The following is a 22,413-nucleotide window of genomic DNA, read 5'->3' as shown; positions in this document are numbered from 1 at the left end:
TCCCACTGATTTTATTCCCTTTCATATACCCAGTACCCACCAACAGAATTACTATCCAGATATGAAATATATATGTAGTATATTTTACTGGCTTTAAAATTCAATATAATAATTGCCTATATTCTTCCACAACTGCGTTTATCATGTTTGTGAAATTCATTCTTGTTCATACGTGTAGTCTCAATTTACTCATTTTTCATTGCTCTATAGTAGTGGCTCTCAAAGTTTTTGGTCTTAGGATTCCTTTCCCTTCTGAAAAATTATTGAAAATGTCGAAGAGCTTTGGTTTATATAGATTAAATCTATCAATATTTGTCAAATTGGAAAAAATACTGAGAAAATTTTAAAACACTTTTTTATTATTTAAAAATAATAATAAAAATCCATGTATGTAATACCATATTTTATGATAACTAATATTTTTCAAAGCAAAAGAATTAATGAGAAAAGTGTCCTTTTTTTCACTTTTGCAAATCTCTTTAATGTCTGGCCTAACAGAAGACAGCTGGCTTCTCATTATCTCTGTCTGCACTCAGTCTGTGGCTCCTAATATGCGGTCTCTGGAAAACTCCACGGTATAGATTGAGAGTGAAGGGTCAAGATGGACTGAGCAGTACTATCAGATTAGTTTTGACCTGAGTCGTGAGGATCTCCAGGGTTCCCTGGATCCCACTTTGAGAGCTGCTCCTTAGTATTCCACTGAAATAAATTTATTACAGTTTTTAAAAAAATCTATTCTTCTGTTGTTCTTATTTTTTTCTCTTATAAACCATGTTGTTTGAACGTTCTTGTAGAGTTTTTTTTAGAGTAGGCACACAGTAGGTTTTGGTGTATACATGTCTTCACCTTCCTACTCATTGCCAAATTGCTCTGTAAAAGCACCAATAAATAGTTTTTGAGCACCTAAAACTTCAATGAAGGTTATCTTTGGGAGGCAGGAAATGTGATTATAATTTTTAAAACAGAACTGTAATGAACAGTGTGGAAATGCATCTTGTATGGAGAAAGGTCTCCCAGACAAAAAGGTGCTGATTAGCCATGGCAATGGCAAAAACAGAGCCCAGAGACAGACTCTGGTGGAGCTCCGTCAAATATTTCTAGGAGGAAACCATACCCATCTCCCTCCCCATCCTTTTAAATGCCAGTTCAACCAGCTATCTGCTGAGTTCAGCTGAGTGACCTTAAGTAGTTACTTCACTTACAGTGTCATCTGTAAAGTGTTATTATTTCATGATTGTATGGATTAAAACACACTATTTTCAAAGATATAGTCTTGCCCTGGCTGGGTAGCTCAGTTGGTTAGAGCGTCATTTGAATACACCAAGTTTGCAGGTTTGACCCCAGGTCAGAGCACACACAGAAATCAACCATGGAATGCATAAATAAATGGAATAACAAATTGAGGTGATGTTTCTCTCGCACTATCTCCCCTCCTCTCTCTTAAAAAGAGAAAAAAAGTATAGTCTCTTCAGGACATAGGACTCACCGAAAAAGCAACAAAGGTCAGTGGGTGCTAAAATCCACACTGATTTCTTAAGGAATTACAATTCTAAAGACAGAAAATTCTGTAGCAGTTGCCGTAGGAGCAAAATGGGGCTCAGAGCTGGGAATTAATGGGCGGGCGCTGGAATTGGATGAAGGGGATAAGGTTGGGGAAGAAAAACAGTATGAAAAAGTCCCCTGTTTTGATAGCTTAGTCAGCAGCATGTAGAGGGCAATAGCTAGGTTCCAAGAAATACTGTGACTGCTGACATTTCTATTTAGAGCCCTCCATTTAGATGGCACCTGGCAAGGCCACATCCACTATATTGCTCTGAGAAGAGGCAAACATCTCACTCATCTCTACAACAGGAATTCTGTCAACTCTATCCCCAGAAAATGAAAATGGAAGTTATAGTTAGTCACAGGAAATGAAAATGGAAGTTGTATTTAAAAGATTATTGTAATATCAGGTATCATATCCAAGAAGTCTCTTATTATAACTTACTTTTATTGGGAAAAATTACTGCCATTCAAAATAACTGAGTCCAATCCTATGATGACTCATTTGAATCTCCTCATGAGAAGTTAGAATCTGTTAGTGTCACCTTTAATTGATATGGGAGCAGAGTGGTTATTTGTTTGCAGAGCTTAGTAGTTGCATATACAAGCTATTTTTAGGAATTTCTATTTCAGACAATAGAAACTTAGATGAATAAAGCAATCCTTTGAAGCAGACTGTTAAACAAAAATATTTACTAAACTGTAATTCTGTGCTATCATTGGAGGGGACAAAAGATATCCATTGTTGGGTATATATATTTTAAATAAGTATCAAAGTAGTATGTAAGGGGTTTCAAAGGCTGCCACTAATTTGAATTACTTTAAGGGTAATGCAATATGCCAATTTTATAATGCTACTAGAGGCCTGGTACATGAATTTTGTGCATGGGTAGGGTCCATAGACCTGGCTGGAAATCAGGGCCAATCTGTGGGGCGACTGGCGGCAAACCTGCCTTGGCTAGCTTGGTGCCACTTGCTTGCTGCCCCCACCCCCAACCGCCACCACCAGTTGCCTTCCTCTGCGGGATGACCAGCGGAGCAATCAGGGTCGGGGTAGCCCGCTGGCACCTGTCTTGGCTGGCCTGGGGCATGCGGGCTGGGAAGATCCTGCATTAAGCGTCTGCCCCCTGGTGGTCAGTGCATGTCATAGTGACCAGTTGTTCCACTGGTTGTTCTGCCATTTGGTCAATTTGCATATTAGGCTTTTTATATAGGACTAGAGACCCAGTGCATGAAATTTGTGCATGGGAGGGGGGTGTCTCCTCAGCCCAGCCTGCACCCTCTCCAATCCAGGACCCCTGAAACCTTCTTTTTGCCTAAAGTAGAAAGTCTTTATTATGGACAAACTTCAAAACTTTAAGGAAACTTAATTGTGGCTAAAGATATAGCTTAAACAAGGCATTTAAAAAAGTGTTTAGGTTTCTTAAAATGTGTTCTTTTCTGTAGTCTTTAATTTGCTTAAAAGAACCTTAAGCAAAACAAATCTCCCCTCACACAACTATAAAGATGAAAACAGACATCTAATACTAATGAAAAAAGAAACAGCTTCATAAATACATGGAGGAGAAATATGCAGAAACCCACAACTGATATAACTTGCATAACCACAGCTTTAGCTCAACTAAAGTTAAGATGACTTAGATAAAATACAACCAGAAAACTGAGATTAAAGATATGGGGTAAATAACTTCAGCTGATGGTTTAGCAAGCAAACATCATGGGTACAGTATGAAGGTGTAGGAAATTGCTTTGGACAAGGAAGCTGATGGATTGACTCCACAGAGCCCCTGGGAACATAATGTTCTTAGGGGAATCCCCGCCAGCTGGAATAGTGTCACCTATTGGACCATGTCCCATTCACTTGTGAGGATCGGTTCACCTTAATACAGGAGGAGAGATAAGACTTTTAGGTTCAAGTTGAATCTTTGAAGTTGATATGGAAGAGCACTGGTGTTTATTAAGTTGTGTTAGAGCCAGAGTTGAATAGCAGATGCCAAGAGGCTTTTAGAGTGGTCTACCAACCAGTTTGCTTAGCTCCTCTGAGCCTGGGATTCCTTCTTCTCATGTCAGCAACAGCAATACAAAGTTAAGGACTTCTAAATAAAAGATATTGATCCTCATTACTAACAGGGCTCATCATAGTAAGTAGTCAGATTCCATATATTTATCAACATATATTTACTGACCACCTACTAAGTACCAGATATGTACTAGCAAAGGAACATAGTGGTGATAAAGGAGCCATGGCCCTGGGCCTCATCCTCATTGAGGAATGAAGACAAGGGTTAGGCATTATTTGGGACCAGGAAAGGACAGAAAATGCCTTTTCTCTATCACCTGGTAACTTGCCCACATACTCTTTTTTTCTTTTCTTTTTGTAACCATGATTTTGGGGCAGTGAGTACATATCAGATATTTTACCTGTTCTTCACTCTCCATAAAGAGAACATTTAGTAATGTAAGCACAGACTAGGTTCCAGAAATCTGTCTCTTCAGTTCTTCTCTTCCATTGCTGCTATTTTATAGCAGTTGCCATGATCTAAAGTATCTTATTTATAATCTGTTTACATTTTTATTGTCTTCATCCTCTGAAAGAAAGTAGGCTTCATGAGGGCCAGGACAATGACCCTCTTTGCTCCCTTGTACTTGCAACCCTCAGGTCAATCACTGACCAATCATCAATGCAGCACTTGATCAATAAATAGTTGCGTAATGATTCAATCTCAGCCTCTCCCTTTTCTAAAAAACTTTCTATTTTCAGTAAGTTACTAATTAAGCCACTCTAACATGTGAAGGAAATCTTAGCGGTGCTTGCATTTTTAAGAGGATCTGTGTTCCTTAAACTTCTGGTTGGCAGAATTTCTGGTACTGGAATAAAGTGAAGTAAGGACTTTCTGGCAGCATAATGAAGGGTATTTTGAGATCAGGCGGGAAGTAACATTCCGAAGGCGGTCACCCTTTGATTTGCTGGGAAGTCCACTCCAAGAAAAGAGACTGCCTCTGTACTGCTCTGTTTTTTCACACCTTCATTCCTTCCTCTGTGGCTGAGTTCATACATCCTCTAAAAGTGCTGGCTTTGGGGCAGCTGCCATCGATGGTCCATGAGGGACAGAAGAGCAAGGTTAAAACGGAAGTGTAGAGGCTTTGTTTTTGCTCCTGAGTCAGTGCATCATGGTTGTTCTGTGCCTTGGTGGCTATTATTATTCTCCTATTCATTTTCAGGGCTAATATTTATATATTCAAGAAATTGCTCAAACTCTGAAAATTGTCCATTTGCTCAAATGTAAAGCATCTATTGTATTTTGAATGTTATTTTGCAAACCAACCAAAAATAATAAAGTACAGACTTCTTGAGATTTTAAAAAATGATTCATTGGAAACTATTGGCAAAATAAATGTTTTCTTGACTAAGAATATCTCTTTGAACTTTTTGGAATCTTATGATTCAGAAACTTGTCAAATAACAATGAATAAATAATAGACATAAAAATGATCAGAAACTTAATGTGAACCTTGTTTGTGAGTCACAAATATAAAAACACATGAATTACTCTGCAAATTAAAGAATTATATCAGGCATATATATTGAAAAACAATATACCTCACAGTATAACAATATATTACTCTTGTAATTCCCAGAACAACCCCATAAAGTTGAAGTTTAAATTTCAAAGTTATTGCTAAAGAATGTTAATCTGGCTGCATTTCTCACTCATTTTTAATTAAACAAACTTTCTTCTTAGAAGCTCTTTGTAACTTACAACAGTCCCTGTGTATGTGTGTGTGTGTGTGTGTGTGTGTGTGTGTGTGGTGTGTGTCCATATATGATAGAATTTTCCATTTCTAATCTGTTTAATGTATTGTTAAACACGTGAAATAACTGATGAAAAAAGAATAAAGATATAAGAGGAAAGTCCAAGTAGGGTGTTATGAGAATTTGAGATTGAGATTAATAAAAGACCAGGAAAATAAATGAATAAATTAGGATTCTAAAATACATTCTTCACATGTATTAAAATGTATTTTTCTGTTATGATATTGTAGGTTTGAAGGATAGCTGCAGGAAGGAAACACAACACAATAAATTTAGTATCTGACTTTACTGGAAAGGAAAAATGCAGGCAGGGAAGAAATAGGAATCCAGGTAGACGTTGAAGGTTGAGGAAGAAAGGAGGACCGGGCACAGGAGTTGAGCTATCTGTGGGCCTCATCTGTGTGCTGCTGCCTCGTGGGAACTTGGGAGTGGCCCGGTCAGTGATAGGAGCCAAAGCAAAGCACTGGGCAGTCTCCTCCCTCAGCAGTTTCCCTGGAGAAGCAGAAACTGTGAGAGTTCCTAGCAGCTTTTTTTTGTTGTTGCTATTTTTAAACATCCCTCTAAACACCTGGAAGGATTTGCAAGCTGCGTGGGGTACAGAGATCCACCCTCCAGGGCTGGTGGCAAATGCCTGAGAAGGATCTGGAAAAGTAGTATAGATCTAAGCAGGGCTCCTGGCGTGACGTATGAAGCTGAACCTGAGCATTTTCTCTGTTACTAAAATGAGTAATGTATTACATAGCAAAACAAGAAATATGCCCAAAACAGTAATTGAGAGGGAAGTAAGTGTCAAAACTCACTTCTTAGAATTACTACCAATGTCAAGTACTATTTTAAAAAAAATGAGTCAGTAGGCACAGTGTATTGTGAATTTCAAGCTTAGGAGAGTGTTAAGAACATGGGCTATGGCATCATGCTGCTGGTGCTCAAACCCCGGCCCTCTCATTTTGTTTAGTAACTCCGTGCCTTTGAACAAGCTACTCTACCTCATCTGTAAAGTGAGGACAATAAGAAAATCTACCTGAAATGAGTTAATGAATACAAAGTGATCAGAGCAGTACCTGACATACAGAGAAAAGCCCAATATCAGCTATAATAATTAGTACTTAGTTTATATACTCAGTAGAGTCAAAAGCATGATGATCACATCCTTCCACTATCTAGCAGGAAAACCATTTCCTCACAGCGATTACTTCCTTTACAGTGCGCTGTGAAAAGGCTATAGGTTCTTTTCAGGTGGGTGTTCCCTATTGGTGTCCAGCTACCACCCCTCGTCTCCCCAGTCCTACCATTTGCCCTGCCCCTTGTCACTAGAGTCAAGAGCATCACAGTCAGTTTCACTTTCATGTTATTCAGGCAATTTGGGTCAGGTGTAAAGATAGCCAGCAAAGTGAAACAGGCAACACCTCAGATTTGGGAGTGACAGTGCCATGGCATGTTCCTGTAGCTTCAGGTTCCCTGCACTTTGCCCAGCGCCTCTCCTGACCTCCTGGGTTGGGCAGTCAGTCCACTTGTGAGAGCCGCTCGGTGTCGGGAAGAGGGAGGGTCTGTCTTGTTCGGATTCTGGGTGTCCCTCCTTGTAATTTCTGGTCAGGGTTGCCCTTAGAGTGTGCTCTTCCTGTATCTCTGTGGCTGGGTCTGATGTGAGGCAGTCATTTCTTCTCACCGATGCTTTTTCCTTAACCACGACACACACTTTCTCTCTCATCTAATTGAATTTTCTGTTTGACTTACTGCGCTGGTTTCTTGTTGTTTGTTAATCTAGTATATTCTCTTTCTGCACTTTTGCAGCTTTTCACCCACAACATTGATTCCCGCACACAACTCACTCTTCTGGGCTCTGACCTTCCTATTCCTCACACCCGCCTTCTTCCTGTCTGGGGTTCTCTTTCCCCAGGCACTCCACTGCTCTGTCGTCTGCCTGCACTAAGCGGACATTTAAGAAACATTTATGGGCACTGTAGGGAAGGGCAGACTGGAGAGAAGGGGACACAGATCCCTGCCCTGGAGGAGCTCCTGATGCAGTCGGGATGAGGAGAGGGGTCTTATCACTACCAGTTTCCCCAGGCTGCCCTTTGGGGGTCGGAGGAGTGGGCTTCACAGAGGAGGTGATGTCTGAGGAGTCAGCAAAGTGAGGACAGGAAGAGGTGGATCTCACGCCTGTGTCTCATTTGGAGCTGTGCTAACCAGGAGGAGATAGGAACTGCAGGTGCTCAGGGCCTCCAGAGATGGGAGGCTGGGAGGCAGTCCGGGGACCAGCGGGAAAGTGCCCAGCAAGCCATGTGAGGGGCTGTATTTCATTTTGCAGTGGATGGAGAAAACAGAGCTCTCAAAGCAGAGAGTGATGGTCAGATTTTTGTTTTAGTCAGAACCTTCTGTCAGCAGAGTGAAGAGTGGCTGGGAAGAGTAAGACTAGAGGCTCCATCTCAGAAAATAAACTTGAGATTGCCTTTATGATCTGTTATCATATCAACAGCCTAAATATTTGTGCCAGACCATGTTTCTAAAGATGGCTGCCACAGCATCCGCCACTCCCTACTCTTCTGCTCCCCATGGAAGAATGCCATCTACTGCCCTCCTGAGCTTAGCATGTTTTGACAGCAGAACATGACAGAAGTGCTGCTCTGTGACTCTCTAGTTTAGGCCTTAGAGACCTGAGTTTTTGCCATTTTGTGTTTGGAACACTCACTTTTTGGATCAAATCACCATGAAAAGAAGCCCAAGGTATAGAGAGGAAGAGGGGACATGAGGTGGGCCTAGGGTTCAGCCATACCCACCAAGCAACACATATGTGAATGATTCCATCTCAGATCTGACTGCAACCTCATGAGAGACCCCAGGTGACACCATGAGGGGCAGAGTCAGCCCACACTCCTGAACCTTAAAATGGTGCCATTTTAAGCCGCTAAGCTTTGGGGCGGTTTGTTACACAGTGATTCATATGTAAAGCAATACTCTGGATCAGAGAAATGCATGTTAAATAAATAATAAACTGCAGCCGTGACAATGCCAGGGCAATAGCATTGCTTTACTGCCAATAAGTGTACTTCATCCTTGATTACTTATTAGCAAATCTCATTTTGAGCGTATGTCATAGTTCACTGATTAGCACTTAAGTTTTTTAAAAAGGGCTTCTCAGAAAAGGTAATCCTCTGCCCTTGTCTTGCAAAAGGCCAAGAAAATGTGCTGGGTGGATTAAAATCCCCAGAGTTCAGACTGAACTTTCCTGCTGGTAGTTTTAAGACAAATATCCAAACAAATACATGTTTCACTTTTTGGAGCTTCAGAATGTTTGCTGATTCTCCATAATTGGCTTTCTTTGCTGTACAGCTGTGTCTTGAGATAGGACAGTACAGTGGGGCCTTGACTTAAGAGTGTCCCGACTAACGAGTTTTTTGAGACACCAGCTGTCTCTCGCAGGATTTTTTTGCATTGAGTTGATAGAATAATTTGAGTTAACGAGCTCCTTAACGAGCTCGGTCTCAGAACCAGTTAAACTCGTAAGTCAAGGCCCCACTGTACTTCAATCAGTAGTGTGATCTCTCTCAAGATCTAGCTTTTTACATCTAGAGGTCAAGGTTATTTTTCCATGAGAAAATACCTACAATATTTTTCAGGAGACAATTGATTTTTGCATATTTAAGTAAATATATATTCGCTCTGTTCTGAATACTTCTAATCTTTCTGTGAAGAGAAGGGACTCTTCTTCCTTTCATTTCTATTGAAATACATAACATTCAAATATGTGTTAGCATTTCTTCCTACCAGCTCCCCCTATGGGAAACTGTTAACAGATGAGTTTTGCTTCATTAATTTCTAAAAATATGTGCTAATTTATGTTTAGCAACATTGGCAATTTTTTTTGGTCGGGTATGTTGCATTTATTTGATTTTAATAAGTAACAAAAAGCATTTTCCTATTGCTCATATGCCTTACTAAAGTGCCTTTAGTTATATATCTCAAGTGTACTATAAATATTAATAAACCTCAATGCACAGGAACTAGGAAAGAATTCCAGTAAAAAAAAAATCCTTTTTTTTATTGGAATGGAGGAAAGAAGGTTAAAGAACCTTGTTCTGTGCCTTTGGCAAATACTTAAGCTGCCTCTGCTTCAGAATCTGGAATTATGCAAGTTATTTCTGATTGGATTATTTCATCAACATTAAAAGGATTTCATCAAACTCTAGGATGAGCTCAGTTGTATGTAAGGGGTAGAGTAATTCAAGGTCCTCTTAAGAAAGAGTTTATTTATGGCTACTGTTACTATCACCCCTTTTGCACAGCCTGAATATGTCCTGGAAAATAAATACATGCCAATTTGTTTTTCTGTTTTGAATGACTAATGAAAAAGAATTGAAAGAGTCTGCAACCATATAGGAGAGATCCCATATGGCTATTATTCATCATTATCTTATCTTCCAGAAACAAAGTTCACTGAGGAAATCAAGTTGCTCTTTTGGGAGAACCAGCATTTTGATAAAACTTGGTCGTTATAACATTCCTTGTGCTACCACCAACAATAACACAGTAGAGGAAAAATATTTTGTTGTTATCATATGAAATTTTGTTTTTGCAAAATCAAGACAATGTAGTTCAAGCATGTCAAACTCGCAGCCTGCGGGCCACGTGAGGCCCACAATGAATATTTTTGCAGCCTGCCAATATACCAGTATGTAAGAAACGTTTTAATAAACATTTTGTAACTTAATTTTTACAGTATCCTGTTATATATAATTATTGATAAAGAAATACAATGTTCGCTAATGACTGATTACTATAATCCTGTTGCATTCATTTCCCTTATGCGCCTTACGCACAGGTGCACCGTTTTCTCTCCACTAATACTAGCAGCAAATATTTTAGCAGCTGATTACCATGTGATTACTCTTGGACTGACTTGTTTGGTGTGTGCAACAGGAAATATTTCGCTTTTGGAGAACAAGAAAAATAGGTTTACTTGCGTTATGCTTATCAATTTGTGCAGTTATTCAGGGTCTGGTAAGTTAATGTTTAAGAAAAAAAATAAATTTTTATTAAAATGTCCTATTATTTTATTAACTATTACTCATTTTTATTTCACCCTTTTGTATTCAGCATGTCTCTATCAAAATAAGCCTACATTTCTATGAAAATTGAAGCTTTTGTTTTGTTTTTTTTGTGGCCCACATGAACTTAAACCTTGTTTATTCATGTTAGCCTTTGGGTTTGACATGCTTGATGTAATTGAGTGACTTCAGTGAATGGGTGACTGCACTTCAGTTTATTGCTGAAGAGTTACCCATTCCACTATTGATTATATTCTCTACTGTATATGGTCTATTCACCAACACTTATGAAGGTGCTATTTCCTGGAATCCTTAACATTTATCCAGTACTGCACCACCCCAGGTACCCAGGAACATGTGGATACCAAAGACTATCTGAGAAACAGCTGCAAAATAACAGGGCCAGGAGGAGTCCTAGAGACCCCCTCATCTAACTCACTCATGCTGTGGTCAATCTGGCAAAAGTGGAATGAGAACCTTGGTCTCCTGGCTCCCACTTCTGTGACCTTTCTTCCCGCCATCACTGTTGGATGGATCTGCAAGACTGGCAGTGCCATCAAAGAGCAGGACATAGGCAGGGGGAATGATGCCACAAGATCTATAGCCTCTCTCCACTCCCTTCTGCTGAAAGGGACTATCTATTTTGCATTCTCAATTCCCTTGTGTGCCAACTTTCATAGTTCCCTGTTTATTGTAGAGAAATTGGAGAGCAGTGAGGTGGAGAAACTGGCACCTTAGAACCTGGGAGGGGAGGAAGCAGCGGGTGATATAGTACAGAGACTGGCTTATCCGAAGTCAACACATCAAAGGGTAACTGTGTACTTGGCCCTATAAACCACTCTCAGTCAGATCCCTAAAATTCACCTTGAGGATGTGGACAAAAATTAAGAGTGCTTAGGGCTCTTCATACTAATTATAGGTCTGACAAATGTACATCATACTCAGAATCCTTCACGTTGGTGAACGGAGGAAAATCAAATATATTCCTTCACTCTGAGAGGCGTCATGAGCTTCCTCAAGTCTGCGGTCTGAGCTCTGTGCCAGGAGTTAAAGAAAAGGAAGGAAATAGAAAACTTGGCACATGTCCTTAGGCTAGCTTACTCAGGAGATAATAATTGAATAAAATATCATTACTGAGCTTCAGTCAGCAGCTGGATAGAAACCTCAAGCCCTCAGAGATATGAAAACATAAGAGGGAGGGGAAACACATGACAAGCTACATGGAAAAGGTATAACACAAAAGGACACTTTTTTTCCCTAATTGCTAAAAGGGACCCTGGTTGAGAAGACCTTTTCATGAACAAAGGGAGAAATACACTTAGGATTTAGGGGCCACCTGCATTTCTTATTTGGTAAAAGAGAACAAGATACTTTGGATGGAGGACCCAGTAAGGATTGGAATGCAGAGGATGTAAGAAGTGTCTCCCTTATTTGCAGGCAAAGGTGAGCATAACTACCTGAGTCTATGCTGACACTCCCCTGGAGGGAAGTATCAGTGGAACTCACAGTTCATTTCCCCTGAAACCAATGCCGTTCATGAAGTAAAGTGCACTCTGAAAACTCTGAAGTCTCACAGGGGTTATGTCAGCTTTTGTGATACAGGCCAGAAATCCAAGCTCCCATTTTAACATCATTTTAGCTCTGGCTTTCTTGTAAGGAACCTGTACTGGTGTCCATTTTATTTGATTATTGCTGGGATTTATTTTCAATCTCATTTAAAAGATTATGTTTTTTCCCCTTTGGTTTCATATTTTTTGTTATTCTACTTTCAAGTGAATCTCCTAAATAATTCATTACTCTTTATTTTTAAGACATTTTTCTTTAAATGCTTTCAATTATTTTATCTTTGGCATTCTTTTATCATCCAAATTCTTGAATCTCATCTTTTACTTCTTACCTTTCCTACTCTTGCTGCTTTAATGACTTTTAAGATAATTATGGTTTTGTTTTGAAGAATCCTTGAAGTCTTTTGTCATTTCATTAAAATTTTCTTACCTCTTTTAATATCTAATATTTTATTTTTATTAAAATAACTAATTTTAATAAAATTATATAATTAATTTCTCAGTATATCTACATTTTGTCTACCTTTTACCTCATTCTTTTGCTTGTGGGATATTTCAGAGTATTTGAATATTACCTTTTATTTCTTGATCATTCTAATGTGGTCTTTTTTCTTTTATTACTGGAATTATAATAGCCAGAAAAATAAAAAACTGAGGATGACAGAGGGAGAAAATCACACGATAGGCAGGGGGAGATGGAGCTTTTCCCTTCTAGCAAGTTGTCTCTTAGCACTTCCTTCAACTTTGACTTCCTAGTAGAATTTATCTAGATAATTCTAGAGAACCAAAAGCAAAAACTGCCCAAGATGATAATGATTCTACTTGTATGAACATTTAAATGACTAGATTGGGGTTCTTTTCTCCTACAACACACAGTTCCTTAAAAATTACAGGTTGTAATATTCATGGTTCATTTATTTATTCCACTAATATTTATTAAACACCTACTATATGTCAGATATGCTGATAGATGCTAGGGATTCAACAGATAATAAGGAAGAATGTGGCTTCTTCCCCCAAGGAGTTTATAATGTTCTGGGGAAGTAAAAAAGTAAACAAATAATGGCAATATATTCTAAGTGTAGTGGTAGCTAACAGTTTTTGATTGATTAGTATATGCTACACATGGTGCTAATTAATACTTTATATAGATCAGTGGTTCTCAACCTTCCTAATGCCTCGATCCTTTAATACAGTTACTCATGTTGTGGTGATCCTCAACCATAAAATTATTTTTGTTGCTACTTCATAACTGTAATTTTGCTACTGTTATGAATCGTAATGTAAATATCTGATATGCAGGATGTATTTTCATTGTTACAAATTGAACATAATTAAAGCATAGTGATTAATCACAAAACAATATGTAATTATATATGTGTTTTCCATTGGTCTTAGGCGACCCCTATGAAGGGTCGTTCGACCCCCAAAGGGGTCTCGACCCACAGGTTGAGAACAGCTGATATAGACAATCTCATATGTACTTTAAGAACACGTGGGAGGAGATAAATTCCTAATTTGGAGGATCAGGAAAAGCTTTCCAGAGGATGACATCTAAGGTTGGGACTGAAGATATGTAGAACTAGCCAAAGGAAGAAAAGGTTTAGAGGTTGGGCAGAAAGCTGATGAGTCAGAGGATCCGTGGGACAGCTAAGGAACCCAAAAAGGATGGACTTGGAGGAGCGTGATGTGTGTGAGGCTGGAGAGGACAGGGGAATTGTAGATCAACTAGAACCTTTCACTTCATGTCACAGAGTCTGAGTTTCATTCCAACGGCATTGGGTAGCCACTGGGGAACTTAGATCAAGGGAATGACACACTAAGTTCTGGGATCTAGAAAGATCCTTTCAGCTGTGGCATGGAGAATAATCCATAGTAACAGAGACCAGTTAGCAGGTTCTGGCAGTAATCTAGAATAAAACTAGTGGCGGCCTCTCAGAGCAGAGGCAGTGGGGACAAGAAAGGGTGGATGGAATAGGGAGATATTCAGGGGGTGGAACTAAAAGAACTTGCATTGGGGTAAGCCTGGAGGTGAGACATCAGGCAAAAACATTCAGACTTCTGGTTATACAAGAACAGATGATACCAAAGTCAGGTTCGGGAAAGAATGAGAGGGAAAATTTATGGAAGGAGGGAGGAGGAAGATAATACATTCAGTTTGGGATATTATGGTGCTGGATGTGCCTATCAGCTTTCTGCGGAAGAGGATCAGTAAGACTTTGCATAGGAAAATGGTTGGTTGGTAGTCAACGAGGAGAATGGCTATGGAGGGCAATGAGGAATGAGGTTGCTTATGGCATGAGAAAATGAAGGAATATTCATCTTCCAGGGGGCAGAAAGGAGAGGAGGAGCTTGCAAAGGAAGCAAGGCAAAGAGCTTAGAGTGCAGGGACAGTGGTGACAAGAGAAGGTCTGAAATATACTGCTCTAGAAAGCAAAAGAGGGCTGACCAGGGAAAGTCCGAGAGCCTGGCTGGAGTTGGAAATTACGGAGTTATATCATTGTGAATTGGCATAGTTCCTTTTTTCCCCCCAGAGAACTCATCAATATCTGTATACACACTGAAAAGTAGGCAGTTGGATTCAGTTCTGATCCCAGGGACCCCAGCTTTAGAAGAGAAAGCACATCATCTCACATGGTACCACCACCACCAATGCTTGTCTTCTAGGAGCAAGGAAAAAGCTTTGGGAGAGGAAAGAGAGGCCATTTTCATCTTTGTCAACTTCCAGTTGAATCATGCCTATTCTGTATAATCAGTACTATTTCTCCTCAAAAAATCACTTCTAAATCTAGGTAGGCTACCCTACCTACAGGGACCTTTTGCTTATCTTTTAGGAGCCCTCCTAGCCATCGTTTCCCTAGTCCTCCAGGGAATGCTTGAGTAGTAATTACAATAATTCTGCACTAGAGAAAGGCATATAAGCACAAGGCAAGATAGGAAAAGCAATGAATTCAGGAGTACCATAAGCCCAGAGACTCCTGACATCAGACATCAAACAATTTGGTAAAGAACTCATTGGTTACCCCCTCACACCCATTAGGATGGCCACTATCATATAAACAGAACATAACAAGTGTTGGTGAGGATGTGGAGAAACTGGAACCCCTGTGCACTGTTGGTGGAGATGTAAAATGGTGAAGCTGCTATGGAAAATAGTATGATGGTTCCTCAAAAATTAAACATCTAATCCAGCAATTCCATTTCTGGGTATATGGCCAAAAGGCTTTGGAGAGATATTTGTACACCCATGTGCATAGCAGCATTATTCACAATAGCCAAAATGTGGAAGCAACCCAAGTATCCATCAACAGATGAATAAACAAAATGTGGTCTATACCAACAACGGATTATTATACAGTCTTAAACAGGAAGGAAATTCTGATTCATATTACAATGTGAACCTTGAGGAACCTTCAGGACATTATGCTAGGTGAAATAAGACAACTACTGTAAGATTCAACTTATATGAGATTCCAGAGTAGTCAATTCATAGTAACAGGAAGTAGAATGCTGGTTTCCAGGAGCAGGGGGAAGTGAGGAATTGGAAATTAGTATGTAAAGGGCATAGAGTTTCAGTTTTGCAAGTTGAAAGAGTTCTATTGGATGGATGGTAGTGCTGGTTGGACAACATTGTGAATATACAGAGAGGGGCAAAAGTAGGTTTACAGTTGTGAATACACAAAACATAGAGTTTATTCTTGTATTATTATTTATTAATTCTTGCATTATTTTCCACTAGAACAACTGTAAACCTAATTTGTTCCATTCTGTATTAAATGCCAATGAACTGTACACTTAAATGTTATGTATATTTTACCACCATTAAAAAATTAATTGGTGGGTTGTTCAGCTCTGTGGTTTATGGCAAGTGCTTGGCGGTCAGATAAACCTGACACTACCACTTACCAGCTATAAAAGCTGGACACGTGACTTAACAACCCTGGATCTCAGTTTCCTCATCTGTAAAATGAGGGTGATTATGGTAATAATATCTAATTTATGAAAGCTTTGCAAAGATTAAATGAGATAGGAATGTTTGTCAAATATAAATAAAGTTGGGAGTATAAAATCTGGTACATAAATTACAAATAATAATGACTCAATAAAACTATGTTTTACTGTTTTTGTTGGCTCTGATTATTATTATCATCAATATTATCAGCTTAATTCAAAGTTAGCATTATCCTATATCAACCTGTAACAGCATATGCTGCCAAAATGAGTGCCCTTAAATATCTGCTAGTTTAATCCCAGAGCAGAAATCTACGATTCTGGGCTTGGGTTGAGCTATCCCTAATTCCTGAAACCTCTGATTCTCATTTGCTCAAAGAATAATTTTAGAAGAGAGGTCAACATGAAATTTGTGCATAAATGCTTTACATGTTAAAATAATGAAAGATATTTCCATTACTGCAAAGAAATGCCTTTTAATTCACCTTTCTGCCTCAGCATTATTTTTTTCTATGGGTGTTTCATGGTTTCTGCCTTAACAACCAGAATAGGTATGAAAAAGCAAAGTTAGATGCATTGCTTCTTGAAAATGAGATGGTTAAGATTTCAAAGTAATGGACAGAAACAGAAAAAAGAGTTTAATGTTATGCATGCCACCACAACACTAATTTCTCTACTTTTAATGACAGATTTGACTTGGGCAATACAATTATATAAATATGGAATCACATGATACATGTGTGTTCTCTGGGATATTTCATCATGTAACAACTTTTTATTTTACATTATTTGTGGAAATTAATTACTTGAAAAAAAAAGAAAAGATTGAATTGTATAAAAAGAAAATCACCTGAAATCAAATATACTCTTATTAAAAGTCACATTAGATTAATATCTCTTCAATAATTTCAGGGGCAAACAACATAATCAGTAACTCTAAAACATAAAAAGCATTAAAAAGGGAAGTACTAATTCTAATTCCTATTTTAAAGGAAGGCGAATGTCCCACCATTAAGCCGGGTTATGGAGATTTGTGGAGCTTTACTCCTGAGTGCCAGTCACAGATTTGTACTGTAAACCCTCTCAAAACAAAATCCTAGACCCAATGCCCAAGGAATTTTAGATGAAACACCAAATTCATTATAGAGGAGAATTCTGTCATTTCCACAAAGAGAGAGAATATGTTACAATGGAACGAGGGACCTTTATAGAAATGATCAAAGACAAATGAAGTATTCAAGGAGCCTCCAGTACCTGCCATGAGCAAGAGAAATAAAATATTAGTGTTGAAGGGGATCAGTGAGATCATAAGAACGACTGAGCTGTGAATAATTGAGCAATGTCCCTGCATACCTGAAAGAGAAGAGGGACATCAGCAAAAGGAATCAAAGTTCCAGTAGTTGACCCACGCATTTTCCAAGCAGACTCAACAAAGGGTCGGGAGTGGAGCTGTGGGAGAGAAGGTAAAGAAGTCGCCCAAGAGCTCCTTGCCATCCTGAGCCACCGTAGTAGTGCAAGACAGTGACGGAAGTGAACATGACAAAGCGGAGGGTGGTGACAAGCGTCTCCCCTGAAAGTTTACATTTTACAAGTTTACAAGAAAATCACAGGAGGCTGAAACAAAGGCTGGTGATGCGGAACAGGTTACTCTTGACATCAGAAATAAGAGTTGATGAGCCCAGGCGGGGGGTGGGTGGGTCAGAAGAGATAAACCAAAGAATGTGTATGAATATATGCATGGACACAGACAATAGGGTGGTGAAGGCCTGGGGCGGGGAGCTAGAGGGGAGCTAGAGGAGTCCGTGGGGGGAAAAGGAGGACATATGCAATACTTTCAACAATAAAGATTTTTAAAAAAATATGTTCCTCTCAAAAAAAAAATTCCCCAAACCAAAACCAAACCACAAACACTTAAATTACACTTCATTTATAAGTTGGGAGTTTTACAAATGATGCTTTGAAGGTTTTAAAAGCTCTTCCAATGCTGTATCTTTAAATGTATGTACTTTCATTTTTATTTTTTTGGCTTAAAACAAAACAAAACCCCAAAACAATAAATGAATATATGTACGTACAATCAGCAGAAGAAAGAGACAACAAGAGCATTCGGAGGCGGACACCTGCCTCAAACAATGGCACTAATCGCAGAGGATTTTAAACAGCTGTGCATAAACTTCAAAAGTAATTGCAACCAAATTAGCAAATGTCACCCTCCTTCCCACTAGACACAGCATTTTTAAAAAGAGATCAGGCATCTGTGGGCAAACCTGCCATTTTATGAGTTGCCTAAGATAAGTTAGGGGGAAAGACATGAAGATGGTGATTCAGAAGGGTGGGGTGTATGCTGGGAGTGGGGCACCCAGGGCCTTACAAATAGGGCTTGTCTGTGAAGCATCCCAGCCGAGGAAGGGCCTGGGGTGGTCACAGCTCCAGAAAACAATGCAAAGGGGGCAGCAAGCCCTGGGGCCGCCCAACTTGTGTTCAGAAAGGGCGCCGGCCAGGCCCCCGCAGGACCTGCACGCGCCCCAGGAACAGTCTCTCACCACTGACCAGGAGAAGCAGTGAGTGCTCATTCTCCTCTCCAGGCCACCACCCCTCCTTGTCAGCCCTTGCCATTACTGAATCATCTTTCATTAGCAACTTTGAGCAGGACAACCCTCAAGGACAAGGCAGCTCCGTGACACTCACTTTGCAGACACAACCCAGTGGAGCCAGCCTTTGGCGCTCTCTCTCTTCATGCCCACGGTAGTGCCTGCGCCTTTAGCATGAACAAGTCCATTTCACATGGATAATTGGGGCTCTTGAAAATCCAGTGAAATAAAGACATTTCACTCTCTATACGTATGACCCTTAAAGCTTAAAAACAAACAAGGATCCCTCAAGGTTACCGAATTGAGCACCAGAAGTGTTTTTTTTTTGTTTCTTTTTGCATCTAGCAGAGACCTACCTCACCCTAACCCCACGCCGGCGAAAAGAAACTTGGTTTGTTTAGAAGCGCGAGTGTTGGCAGCCCTTCCTGCTGTTCTAAGCAATGGATTTCAAAAAAACAAGTTGCTGTCTGACAGGTTGCCATCTGCATCAAACCTCTCTCCTTACAAATGTTTGCCAAGAACATAAAACTTTCCACCTTCTTCCCTGCCTCCCTCCGCCCTTCATTAGTTCAGGTGAGAGTTAAAAAAACGAGAAGGAAGGAGGAAGTGCAGCTAGCCCGGTGGCCTCCTTGCGGCCAAGGTCCTCACCATCCCTTGCAACCCTCACGCAAGAAACCCCCCCAAGAAACCAGTGACCCAAAGTTCGCTGCGCTCCTGTCTCTTCGATTTCTCTATCATTCTGAACCCCCCTTCCTGGAACAAGTCACCACGGAGCTGGGTGAGCCGCTTCCACTGGACCGGGGTCCTGGCCCCACGCAGACAGACCCCCTTCCCTCCCCTGGCCAGCGACGAGCGGCCACGCAGGGACCTACCTGCTGGGTGAGCTGCCGGGTCCGAGCGCAGCTGTCCGGCGGTGGCGCGGGCACTGGCGGTGCCGGCGCAGTGGGTGCGCCCGCAGGCGGTGCGGGCGGGGGGGCCCGCCACCCTTTTTGCAGAAGCCGGTCCTGGACGCCCGCCCGCCCAGGAACCAGCCCAGCGCCCAGCTGCCAGTGCCTCCTCTCCTTCTGCTGTGCCTGCCCCGCCCTCCAGCCTCGCTCCTTACAGGTTCTTCCCTCCCCGCTGTGGCGACCAGAAGGGGATGGGACACGTTTCGGGTGCGCTGTTCCGGGAGGATGGGGCGCTGAGCTCGGGCCCCACACTGGCTGATGCGAGGAAAGGAGAGGGGGGACTGAGACCACATGATTCTATAGCTAGACAAACTGAAAAGCGAGAACAATCCTTCAGTGGGAAGGATCAAGGTCACCCTGGAAAAAGAACTTCACCTATTTTATGTTTTTACACTGGAAAGGATGTTGAATATCTTTGTTTTATAATCACCTGTCTGGGAAGGTTTGGGTACAATTCGGTGCCTTGGATAGTCTTTCCCAGGTGGTGTCTGACCTGGCATTTTGATTTTCTATCTGCACACTGTTGTTTTATTTATAATGTCCAAAGTTGCCCTCTCTAAACTGAGCCATTGAAGTTGTAATGGAATGTCGTGACAGTGCCTGTGTCATTTTAAGACTTTTGTGCTTCGCTGACATGAATGATCATACTGAGGATAATAGGGTGTGTCCCCTTATACTTAATAGAATTCTTTTTTTAAAAATTCATGTCAGAAATTACATGTCTGGTTACCAATACTATATTACTACTACAGAGCTATTCCCTCTTAGTCATGACACTAAATGATTAAAATGTGCTTGGCTAAGGCTGTTGCTGCTTTAACAAACTAGGACCAGTGAGCAATAAAACAGAAATACTTTAAAAAATATGAGAGAGAGGGGGGGGAGATAGGGAGAGGGAGAGGGAGAGGGAGAAAGAAAGAGGGAGAGAAACAAATTGATTGGTTGCCTGCCTCTCAAATGTGCAAAGACGGAAACCTTGGTTTGTGCCCTGACCAGGAATTGAGTGGTGACCTTTTGCTGTATGGAAGGGTGCTCTAACCAACTGAGCCACACCAGCCAGAAGTCAAACTTTTTATTTATTTCTTTCTTTTTTTCTTTTAAATTCTTTATTGTTGAAAGTATTACATGAGTCTCCTTTTCCCCCCATTGACCTCTCCCTGGCCTCTCCCACCCCCAGCACATGCCCTCAACCTCCTATTGTCTGTGTCCATGGGTTATGCTTATATGCATGCATACAAGATCTCTGGTTGATCTCTTACACCCCTCTCCCCTCAAAAACACCAAGGCCCAGCAGAGAGAGAGAGAGAGAGAGAGAGAGAGAGAGAGAGAGAGAGATTAAAAAGGTAGGAAAAAGAAAAAAAAGCCAAGCCTTGGATCAGCAGATTTCTGGTCATAGAAGGTTAGAGTGTCAGCTGAAAAGGACCTCAGATTCCTGCTAGTTCCAAAATTTTATTTATTATTTTTAAAAACATTTAAAAAATGAGTCTCCTTTTCCCCCCATTGACCTCTCCCTGGCCTCTCCCACCCCCAGCACATGCCCTCAACCTCCTATTGTCTGTGTCCATGGGTTATGCTTATATGCATGCATACAAGATCTCTGGTTGATCTCTTACACCCCTCTCCCCTCAAAAACACCAAGGCCCAGCAGGGTTTGGTGACTTGATTAATTCACATTGCTGCTTGTGCTGGGAGGCCAGATATGGTGATTCTTTCTCTTAATCTATGTGAACTCAGCAACGCAAATGCACACACCTTATAAGGGTAAAATATAGTCCGTTAAAATGAGTCCCTTTCCCCTATTGCTAATATCCAACAGCATTGAACTGACCCTTAGGCTAGGATCATCCAACAGAGATGCTGCCACCTCTTAGAAGAGTCTAGCCAGGAGGGTTGAGGGTGGATGGGACTTGAGAAGTGCTGGCTCACCCTGCCATCATGTAGCAGGCGTTCATTGGATATTTCTCTGGCATGTAGTAGGCGTTCACTGCATATTTGCTGCTAAAATTTGGAGGAAAAATGTGTTTATGGCTGGGAACAAGCCTTTAGAGCTGGATTAATGACCATCCTCCTACCCCATCAGCTCCTCTCTGCAGACTGTCAAAGAGAAACCTCCTAGTTCAAAATGCCTTCCTCCTGGCTCTTCTCCAGCCATCCTTACACAGCCTATCACATCGAGAAGAGCTGGCAGACTGCCAATGGCTACAGTGCCTAGGAGATAGTAAACCCATTCATTCCCCATTGCTGGGTTTTCATTGACTTTTGAGAAGGAGGCTAAGTAGGTATTGGGGCTCAAGGGAAATTCACATGCCCTTTAATTTCATCAATACTAGTTAGTGGCTTTAAAAAGAAATTTCAAATAATGATGATTATGTGCTGAGTACCTATATGCCAGTCATCTCATGAGCACTTTGGATGCACTGTTTTCTTAATCCTCATAACAATCTTATGAGTTAGTTATTCTATTATCATCCTCATCTCCTCTATTTTAGAGATGAGACTAGCCAGGCTTAGAAGGATCATGCAGGCTGCTCAAGATGCCACAGTTGATGAAGTACCAGAACCGGCATTCATCTCAGGCCAGTGTGAAATAGCCCTCAAGCCCTGTTGAATACTGCTTCCATTCCACAGCCATGTCCTCTGTTTTCTGCTTCTCTCTCAGGATAGCTGGTCTTGGGGACCAGTGCTACTCTACTATTTTATTTTTATATTTATTTATTTATTTGCAGAACTACATAGTTATTTTGTAACTATGTAGTCCTGCAATTGCAAACTCATTAATTGGAAGACTAGATTTTTTTAAAACAATATTCATCATGTGTCTAAAGTGTTTTTTTTAAAATTTCATCTGAAAGAAAATATTCCAAATCTATTCTTGATACATGCTAGGCGTTAGGATACCTCTGGACCTTTTGGACTCCAGCATCCTATCTAGCCAGCCTTCTCCTTTCCCAGCTTACA

The 22,413-nt window shown here is 40.7% G+C and overlaps 1 protein-coding gene across 2 annotated transcripts in view; it reads right to left on the bottom strand.

The window, feature by feature from the left end:
* PRKCQ (protein kinase C theta) overlaps positions 1-19,477 on the bottom strand; it is a 144,162-nt gene extending 124,685 nt beyond the window's left edge. For both annotated transcript variants that reach the window (XM_006772608.2, XM_006772609.2), the window contains exon 1: positions 19,381-19,477. The gene's annotated coding sequence lies outside the window, so the exon portion shown is untranslated. The remainder of the gene's footprint in view (positions 1-19,380) is intronic.
* Between the last annotated feature and the right edge of the window lie 2,936 nt (positions 19,478-22,413).

This window comes from Myotis davidii, unplaced genomic scaffold (genome assembly GCF_000327345.1).
Source record: "Myotis davidii unplaced genomic scaffold, ASM32734v1 scaffold544, whole genome shotgun sequence".
Taxonomy (NCBI): Eukaryota; Metazoa; Chordata; class Mammalia; order Chiroptera; family Vespertilionidae; genus Myotis; species Myotis davidii.
The sequence above is the reverse complement of the archived record's forward strand: the minus strand, read 5'-3'. Positions and strand labels throughout refer to the sequence as shown.